This window comes from Anomalospiza imberbis, chromosome 10 (assembly GCF_031753505.1).
Source record: "Anomalospiza imberbis isolate Cuckoo-Finch-1a 21T00152 chromosome 10, ASM3175350v1, whole genome shotgun sequence".
Lineage (NCBI taxonomy): Eukaryota > Metazoa > Chordata > Aves > Passeriformes > Viduidae > Anomalospiza > Anomalospiza imberbis.
In genome coordinates, this window is record NC_089690.1 from 10749579 (window position 1) to 10757357 (window position 7779).

A 7779-nucleotide genomic window follows, 5' to 3' on the forward strand; every position below is an offset into this window, starting at 1 on the left:
CATTCCTCTGGTTCTGTGGCCCACATGGGAGCAGTGCCAGGAGCACAGATTCCCAGGGCACCCTGTGTACCCCTGGTGTGCCCGTCTGCCCCAGGGGACCCTTCCCTGACCCCATTAATTAGATATATTCTCAGGCATTGAAGACAGGCTCCCCCTGCCGTGGTGCTCATTTGGGGTTAAGAGATTGCTTTTAACCTCTCTCAATACACAGGGGGCTGGTGGCTGCTCCTGTACTGAGAGTTGAATAATTGCCCCCCCAAAACCTTTCTGGACCCCTTTGGTTCTCTGCGGGGCTTTATAGAAATGCATTCCACAAGCTGATTGTGATATTATGTTTATCAGTGTATCATTTCAGCTAGATAGACACCCCCTAAAATTCAGCCAGAGACTGCAAGAACAAGTTCTGTTTTCTTGCCATCCCATGGAGACCAAATACCTTGTTGCCTCTAAATGAGGAATATAATTTCTGATGGGGGCTCTTCTGCCCTTCTGGGACTCTTCCCTTTCATGGTGAGTCAAAGGATGAGATTCAAATACTAAATGCCAGGCAAGGGAGTCTCCCTGTATCCTTGTGTTACCTTTGCTGCCTTCTGAAATCAACATGTTCCCCAGCCAGGGAACGTGTAAATTCTTTTGGCTACCACTCACTTTTGGATGAATCCCAACTGTGCATATACACAATGGTCGGTTTCCTCGGTGTTTGAATGAACCAGAAGGGCTTTGTCTGCTATAGATGGGTGCTTTCAATCCCATTTATGGTACATTATATCAGCCTGAAATAGCATCTGTGAGGTCCTTCAGCTGAACCACCATCAGATTTACAGCCACCGCAGAGGAGTTAGCAGGCTGGCTCCAGAGAGCTATGAGCAGTAACCATACTCTCCTGAAATATTTGCTTTCTTTGCAAAGCTGACCTGAGGAAGAATCTGTTGTTCATTCGAAGATCTCAGTTTGTTCATTTATTTAGAGAATATCTTCAGAATGTGAAGAGATGTGCTTCAGAGCTGAGAGCCAAAGCCATGATTCTTGTTATTGCAGAGCTGGTGACAGCTGTACAGACAGGGAGCTTCCCATGGTATATCCACACATCTGCAAGGTAAAACATGGGGAATTGGAGTTTTTTGCTCATCATGGGATGAGCAAGGCAGTTCAATTACGCACAATCTTCCTCTCAAACTTCTGCCCGGAGTATGCCCAGGACCTCATCTGAAACTCAGCAAAGAGAACAGCAAATGCATGCACAGACAAGTTCCCAGAGCTTAGTCTTTCTAACTGCTGCTTTGAACAGCACTTAAAGCACCTTGGCAAGGCTGCAACAACAGGGCCGAAATAGGATGCACCAAAAATCTTCCTCAGGACCCTATTCCTTGGTCACTTCCAGTCTGTTGCTTACCTGTACTCTAATGCAGGTCAAACTCAGGAGTTATCCCAACTACTGCCCACTGGAAACATCTGGGGAATGGCTGGTTTTTCTCAGTTGCCCTGGGGAAGTTCAGGAAGCCAGCTGAGACTGGGGAGGTTTTGCTTGATGCTCTGCAGACATGGCCAGTGACAGCCCATGCCTTGGATGCTCCCTGTCTAAGCCGGCAGGACACATGAAGAGCGGGCACTGCTGCCAACCCAAGCTGCCAGAGCCCTGTGTTTATGTGAAATTCTTGGCTTTCATTTCAAATAATAATAATCATAATAAAAAAATCTGACCTGCTCCGTTGGAAATACGATCTGTGAAGAGTCAGAAACCACAAGGCCACTCAAAAAGGCATGTAATTCATACGTATATGGTTATAGCTCTCGATTTTTAAGCCAAAATCATGGTGTTTGGAGGCCCGAATCGAGACTTATGAATTCCTAGAGGCTGACAGTACCAAGTGGGGAAAGGGCAAAATTAGCCTATGGTAAAAAAAAAGAATTGCCAAAGGTATGATGGCAGGTCAGTGGGAGAGCCAGGCCTCCTGCCGCCTCCTCCTTGCCCCATGGACCAGCCACACTGCCTGGCCTCCTGCCCCAGAGGAAATTGAGACTCCTTAAACCAATCCTGACTATTTTAGTCTTGTGTTTCCATTTTCCTTTTGATGCTCTTATTTTCAGCAACACATAGATCTTGCAGCATCCTGCTGCTCCCCAAAGGATGTTATTCCATCTCTGGGGCTCATGGCCATGGTACTGTGTGTTGATGACAGCTGTGGGAGTTTGCAATAGTGTAATATTTGCATGCCATGAATATGCAGTTCTGAGCATAGCCCAGTTCTCCATGCAGCAAAACTGTGCATGTTTGCCAGGGACAGCAGCATCCTGCCTGTCTAGATCCCAGAAGACACCAGCTCCTGGAGTCTTGGGTGGCATTTCTGTGTACATTTAGCTGTTTATAATCACAAACACCTGGATATCCAGCTTCACATTCAGTACCCTGGGAAATCTGGGTTTGCTTTTAATCACAGCAGAAATCAGGGTCCTCCTGGTTGAGCAGCAATCATCCCTACCTGAGCTTTTTCCAGGATCTGATTTCTGCCTGCAAGTAATGCACAGAAACCTCCTGGCACACAGCACAGCCCTTGCCAAGGGCACAGCCTGCCAGTGGCTCCTCTCCCTGTCCCACTGACTTCTAATTTCTGTTTACACCAGCACAATGTCAAACATCACAGCAGCAGCTCTGGCGGAAGGTGAATCTGTTAGAACAGAGGTGTCGCTTCCTCTGCTGCGGCCTCTCTAATAACGCCAAGATGCTTTTCTAACTAATTAATTACAGGGCTTTGGCTGAGTTGCTTTAATGATTCCCATCTTCCTGCTGCTGCTCTGCAATCAGCAGTACTTGCAGTGCTGTACAGAGCAACACTGATGCCATCAGAGCAAACGGATGAGAGATATGAGGCGGAGGGGCTGGTCTTTTAAGCCAGATGTACTCGGAGATGCTTGACTTTCTGCTCTCTGATGTACTTTCTTGGACAAGAGGATAAAGATATGGTAAGCAGGTAGCTCTAGCAGGCCTTTAACCCTGAACAGGATTGCTGTCTCTAGGGAAGAGCTTATGCAAAGTGTAAATAGTTCTCACCTTCTCATTAAAAAGCTGTAAAATCTCAGGATCCAGCTTACATGTGCATCCAATTGACTTGGTGGATCAGAAAAAATTGAAGCTGCAGCCTGGAAACTCTGCTCCTGGACCTTGAATATGGAGATTGGCTGTAGATGGAATGTCCTGCTCAGAGCCAGTGCTCCAGCCCACCTATGATTTATGCTCTGGTAGCACAGAGTTGTAATGCATGGCCTCCCCTGCTTGTACAAATCACAAACTTGGGTCCAAGTACTTTTAGAGTCAGGAGATAAAGATTGTGGCATAACTTGACCAGGCTACACCAGGCATGTTGCATTATAGCATGACTGTGTGCAGGGGTGATCCAGGTGCTGATGCCACTCACTGCTCACTTCATTCATTGCCTCTCCTAGCTGCAGGAGCAGCTCCCTGCCCCAGGCTTGCCCAGCACCTCCCTGTAATGGTGATGGCAATTTCTCACCTCAAAAAATATGGTAAGCAGAGTAGGAAATGAAAGGCAGCAAGGGAAGGCAGCTGGGAGAGCAGCAAGTCTGCACAAAGGCAGCAACCTCAGGACTCAGCTCCTGGATGTCTGTGGGTCACTGCAGAGCAAGGTGTCAGGAAGAGTTTGAAGGCACACTTGTGTCCTGCAAAGCCCATTCCAGGAGTATGCACAAAGAAATATTAAGGTATTTTTCTGAGATGTGTGGGATGGACTAGGTACATTAAAGGAAATTTGGGGTTGTTTTTTTCCCTAGAGTTCTTTTTTATTATTTTTCAGTTCTTCTAAATGTCTGTACAGGTATTCCCATTTCAGTCTCTGGGTCATAAGCCAAACAGAGGTGATGAGATGCAGTTCTGTGAGCTCTATAATTAACAGATGGTCTCTTGAGCAGCAGAAGTGATCAAGCCTGCTTTCCTATGGATCTATGCCATATGTGGATTCTTTTCTAAGAAAGAGGGAATTCCTTCTCCAGTATTTTGCTTACAAAAGGCCTTATTGAGGTAATTTTCTTTGACAAAACACTTGCTGAAATCTAGTATCTCTAAGATTTTTCCACTGCCTTTCTTCCCCTACAGTCTGAGGGAGTGAAATTGATGAGGGAGTCTTGGAATTATCAGAGGATGGGAAAGATGGATGGTAAGCATAAGCTGGCAAACAGATGAAAGCAGATGCCATAATGTATAATAAAAAGCCTCTTGGAAGGGAGTGTGTGTATATCTGAAAGAAGATAAATTAAGTTCAGAAACCCATTCTCCATGATTTCTTCCTGGGGCACATAAAACCTCAAATAAGTGACACACTGGTCTCCAGCATACCAGCTCACCAGCTGAACCTGCTGCACATGGTGCTGCTCTTCCAAATACATTCCTTTAGCCAAATCTCCAAAGAGTCCCTGCTTTGCCACAGCTTCTATCCCAAGCAGAAATTCAAACACAAAGTGCTGTGACCTTCCTCTCAGTGTAATTGAAAAATATTAGCAGTGCCTTTGTACTGGCTCGAAGCTTTTGTGCTGAATTTGCATCTAATAAGAACGGACCTTTTAAGGAGCAAATAAATAAATAAATGGAGGAAACCTTCTCTTTGAGCTAATTTTAGGCACATCCATGCTGACAGCTGCTCTTCCCTGATATATCTCAGCCACATCCTGGAGCGGCCAGGGGGACTAAGCTCTGTTCGTGCCACTGCAGCTGAGAAAAGGCCTTTGTTTGTTTTGTTTTTAAGGGACTGATGGTAGGTGGCTTTCCAGAGTGTCCCTTCATCCTGGCTTCCATTATGACACAGGTGGGAACAGGGGCAAGGGATCATGGCACTTGTATGGATGTCCAAGCCCTACACAAGGCAACAAGGGGTGGCAATTGCTGGGCACAGGGCGTGAGGTCAAGGTCTGCCCTTGGTGACCTTTTCCCCTGCTGCTGACTGGGGAAGGAATCCCAGAGCACTGAGATGCTGGAGATATCCCAAACATTCAGTGAAGCAGTCTGGGGGTCAGCCTGGGGGACAGAGCCCCTGAGGGGCTGCAGGTGTGCAAGAGATAGGTCTAGGGAGGGGAGTGAGGCAGGACACTCCAGTGAGGCTCATGTTCAGCTGTCAGTGACTTGACAGATCTGTTTATACTTCTGGTGAGGTGGAGAGAGGTAGGAAAGTCTTCTTCCTCCTCTGGATGTGAACTAATTTGCAAAAAATCTGCACCTTGCATTGCTTTCCCCAGGCTAACCCTTGCATCTCTCCTCAGTCCATCTCCCAAGACATATGGATGGATAAAACTGAGATGACCATGGTGGGAAAAGTCCCAGCCTATCTGCTTTGAGAGTAAAAGGCAACAGTCATAGACACTGCTCTTTCCTCTTCACCTGTAGCTTTTTTTTTCCTGCTCAAATTAGAAACTCAGGACTTGTCTAGCTTGGATGATTGTTTCATTTCCTCGTCGAAAGGGTGATTACCCCTTTAGTTCTCATAATTACCTAATCAGCAAAAATCAAATCAATCAATGTTAATTTCAACACTAATAAATATTCTCTGCTATTCTATACATTTATGTATATCTCAAAACTCATCCTAATTTCAAGGAAAATATGATTTCACAAGTCAGACCAACGTGCTCAGCACCAGGCTCAGCAGTGTGCCACACATCCTGTGAACACACAGGGAGGGGTCAGCATGTGACAGAGAGGAGCTGAACAAACACATCTGGAAATTGGCATGGGAAAGGCCAATGCATAACAAGAGTTCAACTGGTCCATACCCTGATGTTTGCCTGTTCCTGAAAGCATTCCTCACAGACTCCCTAGGCAGTGATTTTGGTGCTTAACTGTGTTTGTTATTTAAAACATTTAGAGATGGGCCAAAGTTAAATCTTCCTTGCTGCACTTGAAGCTTACTGTTTTCTGCCCTGCCCACACTGGACTAATGAGCTGTGCTTAACTTGGGTTACTTCTTCCTGAGGCAGGTGGATCTGGAGGTGATATTAAAAGGTGAGGAATTGAGCCTGGACTGGCTGTAGTTATTGCACAAAACCTGCCTGATGGTTTCTGTGAGTTGGTAAATTCAAGAGCAAATTGAGACAGAAATGAGGTCTTTGCTGGTCTCCTGAAACAACAAAAAGTCTCAGCTTTTGGGATGAGCTTCCCTACTCATGTCCCTACTTCCCTACTACAAGTCACATGGAGGGCCTAGCTGGTGCTTGCCTGGCTCACTCTGTCCCACAAATAGGACTGGAACATTTCTCTGTATGTGTTGGCCTTGATGATTTCTACTCCAGCACAGATCTGTGGGGAAAAGGAAGGGTGGAAAAAAGCAATATGAACTTAGCGGTCACCTACCTGCTATTATTTCCCCTGATAAGAGCTCAAACACTTCTTCTGGCATTGGTAATAGAAATACTTAAACCATAATTGTCCCAACCCAAGTCTTCTTAGCATTGTACCAGATGCTGAGATGCCTCTGGCAGGTTTTTCCCCATTTGCACATCTGTGCTCTCCCTGCTGGCTGGGAGTTGTTGACTTGTAGCAGCTCTTCTGGGTAGTCAAATGTCGGGGGTGTGGGGCCAGGACCATCACTGCAGGCTGGGTTTGTGCAGCATCAAGCACAGTGTGTGTGATGTGGGCTCATCTCCACACTGGGCATCTGCTGGGGAAGGACATGAGCCACACAAAGAGGATTGGGATGACCTTGCTGGCAAATTGAGACTTGGTGTATGCCTCTACCCAGCTCCTCTTGGGGAGGAGGGGCTCCTTCCTTCCTGCAATCTGTGCCCTCCTCCCAGCTGTCCTACATCACGGGACTGTGTCTGAACCTTCTCATGCTTTGGAGGAGGCTGACATGTGGCTTAGAAGTCAGGAGGGCTGCATGTTTGTGGTTAGCTAAGGCTTGTGTTTTAAAGGATGCTTTGGCCCCTGATGACTTTCTGTCTGTGGGGCTGGCCTCAAGGACAGATGCTCAGCAGTGAAGTGAAGCAGTGCCAGATTTTTAGATGCTGGCATTTACTGTGGTTTTTGAGGAAGCTCTTCTCCATAAAAACACTCTTTTTTTCCCCAGGACTTCCTGAGCAACTCCTGATATAGGTAAAGCAAACTCATCTCTTTCTTAGGCACATAGTGAAAAATCCTCCTAAAGCCATGTCTGTCTGGCAAATGCAGTGAGCAACCGTGGCCTCCCGGCACCCAGCCCCCACATGGCAGATGGAGCTGAGCAAGAGGCAGTTTTGTGCTGGTTTGTGTCTTTCAAGGAAATAATTCCTGAAGAGGAGGGAGGGCTCTGCTCCAGGGAGGTAAGCAGTCCCATTGAGGCAGACCTCTGGTGTTTCTTCTCTTCCCATTTCACAAGGCAGCATCCTGAGGGGTGGCACAGAGGGGGCTGTCCAGCCTGTGGGAGCAGGGTGGGAGTCCTGAGGTGCTGCCTGAAAACCTGGCTCCATCCAACCATCTCTGAAGGGGGAAGCAGATCCTCTGCCTGGTGCACAACCAGACTGCACTGCAGTGCGGGGGAACAACCCTTTCTCTCAGCTCTGGGAGCAGACCCTGCCGGAGCACTCCTGCCCAGCCACGGAGAGAGAGCAGAGCTCGGAGCACTCTGGCATGGGCCTGCTCAGGTCCTGGGAGCAGGCTCTGACACCTTGTATGTGTCAGCCCCCTCCCCTGAGCTCTCCCCAGGCCTCCTGCTTTGCTCAGTGGGGTCCCACCTTCACCCACTGCTCCTGAGCCTGACCACACCTCTTGGTCAGAGGTGACTCTCAAGGCTCATGTCCCAG

The 7779-nt window shown here is 47.6% G+C and overlaps 1 long non-coding RNA gene across 1 annotated transcript; it reads right to left on the bottom strand.

Annotated features, from left to right (window-relative positions):
* Positions 1 to 318: 318 nt before the first annotated feature.
* On the bottom strand, positions 319 to 4966 carry LOC137479924 (uncharacterized). The gene is made up of 2 exons (XR_011002591.1): positions 3050 to 4966; positions 319 to 1089 (listed from the first exon to the last, which is right to left on the bottom strand). It is a non-coding gene; the product is annotated as an uncharacterized lncRNA (long non-coding RNA).
* Positions 4967 to 7779: the final 2813 nt, after the last annotated feature.